Source organism: Seriola lalandi, unplaced genomic scaffold (assembly GCF_002814215.2).
Source record: "Seriola lalandi dorsalis isolate HSWRI2012SDOR001 ecotype SW California unplaced genomic scaffold, Sedor1 jcf7180002054476, whole genome shotgun sequence".
In the NCBI taxonomy this organism is placed as follows: Eukaryota; Metazoa; Chordata; class Actinopteri; order Carangiformes; family Carangidae; genus Seriola; species Seriola lalandi.
In genome coordinates, this window is record NW_019525029.1 from 3,159,262 (window position 1) to 3,161,584 (window position 2,323).

Here is a 2,323-nt window from a genome sequence, read left to right on the forward strand (position 1 = left end):
ACATCAAGGTTCTGAATCAGAATTGTGAGTATGTTTTTGTTTTGAGAGTTTTTCATAAATACCTCTGGGAAACTGAAAAGGAAAACAAGTTACATATGGAAAATATAACTTGAGGCAAACAACCAAAAATAGCAGTGCCAAAACTGAAACTGGTATTCAAATGATCATGAAACATATAAATCAGTGTTATGATGGTGAACCTGATACCAACTGTCAAAAAAGCCTCACATCCACAACAGGAAATGAGTCAAACGTCAGCACTGTGCTTCTAATTAACAAAAACAATGAATCATGTCTGAGCCCATTGACCAGCAGCAAAAGAGCTTTTTCATCAGAAAAAGCATCAACTCCCACTGTTCCCTTTTCTCCAGCTATGACAGTTGCATTCGGTCAAGCTCAGAGTCAGTAACTGATAAAATGTGTGGACATACAGACATGAAATAACCACATCATTGCATGATATGTATTAGAAGCTTGCTTATATTCACTCAGTCTCAGAAATAATGCTAAATGCTGAATATTCATTCTGTGTATTCAGAAAACAAAAGCTAGTGGTGTGATGCCGTGTTTTTTTATTAATGGTATATGCAGCTCAGCTGAATGAGTCATTGTTTCTCCATGTCCTCCTACATAATCCACCTCCTTCCTTCCCATCTGTAACCTTGTGAATGAAAAAACACAAGACATGTTCATTCATACAAACACACACACACATCTGTGAGATGTCCTCTGTGTTATGGCCTGTTTGTTTGAATCCAGGCCCAGTACTAACAAGAAAAAGCAGAGCACTTGCACAAAATGAAATTAGTTGTCTTAATTAGGTGAAGGAATTAATTATATTCCCACTGGCTATAGATCATCTATTTCCGGGCACATGTCAGTTTGAAGAGATGAAAACAGCTGCAAACCATGATCTGCTCTCATTGTACTGGTGATAATGAAACTCTGAAACACTGTGTTTTTGGCTTTATGTCATTTAAACAATCTAAGGTTAATTCAGAATTGTGGACAATTGTTTATAAGCATATTAAATCCTTACTGATCAGTGCCCACCATGGCAATAGCACTGTTGTATTATTAGTACCTCTGGGCCCAAAAAAAGGTTGTGTTTCAAAATTAATATAAAGGGCCATTGCCATCTACTGGCCTACTTCAAAATAACTCAAAACTTCATCCAAAAGCAAAGACACACCCTGGTTAAAAAGCTTCTGTAACATATTATTGCTGGAATAGTTTATTATGCCTCTTATAATATCTTGTCATTTTATTTCCTGAAGAGATTTTAGAGGTAGACACTAGGTGGAGCCTCCAGAGCTTGGGCCATTTTTCCCATTAGCAGAATATTTTGGAGAGGCCTTTTTAGTATAATTTATGTGTAGCCATCTGTTCTACCTCTGCTGTTTGTTGTAATAAATGTGTCAGAAATTTTAGAAACGTTTGAAATTATTTCTATATAATAATGAGAAGCACTGTTTGTCCAGCTATCATCACTGTTTATCTAGTTTCTCGAGTCCTACTCACCACTGATTAGTACCCCCTCTGGAATCAGAAACTTTTCCACACATGATTCCCTTGAAAAAAAGGCTGTTGGGCCTTATGTCAGTGTCATAGGTCCAACTCACCGGCTGCTGAGAGGGTGCCCACCTGATGACTCTAGACTTGCCTGAACTCTTACACTCACACAGAACTTCATATTGAAAACATTTTTCTTTTTTCTTTTGTAAGACAAGTCAACAGACATGATTCATGTGTGATATCAAAGGGCCAAATAAGTGGCTATTTGTAAACTAGTGGAACTAGATAAACAGGCCATGGCATCTGGAGAAACTATCTATGAAACCAGTGGGGTGCTAAATGCACTTTGGCTTAAGCAGATACATGTTGACTCACTGTGAAACCTGGTTAAGCAGCCAAGTATCATGTCTTTGCCAGGGTGAGGGTAGGATTCAAAGACAGTTTTAATAACCTACTTAAGGTCGGGGTTAGAAATGATGTCACCTCTCAGGGGGCTCAGTAGATCTATGCCACTGAGGGATTAGTGATAGGTCAAAACATCATTACTTCCACAGGAATGCTTGTTAAAGAATTTTGATGTTTTGTGAAACATTATGCACATTTTATATGTCACTGTGTGCAGGAAAAAAAGCTGGAAATATAATTCTCTTCAGAGGTGTAATACTGTATAGTCCCACTAGTGCAATTAAAGTATCAGAATTTCAATACTAAATCTGCACATATAGCACACACACACACGCACACGCACACGCACGCACACACACACACACACTCACACACACACACACACACACACACACACACACAT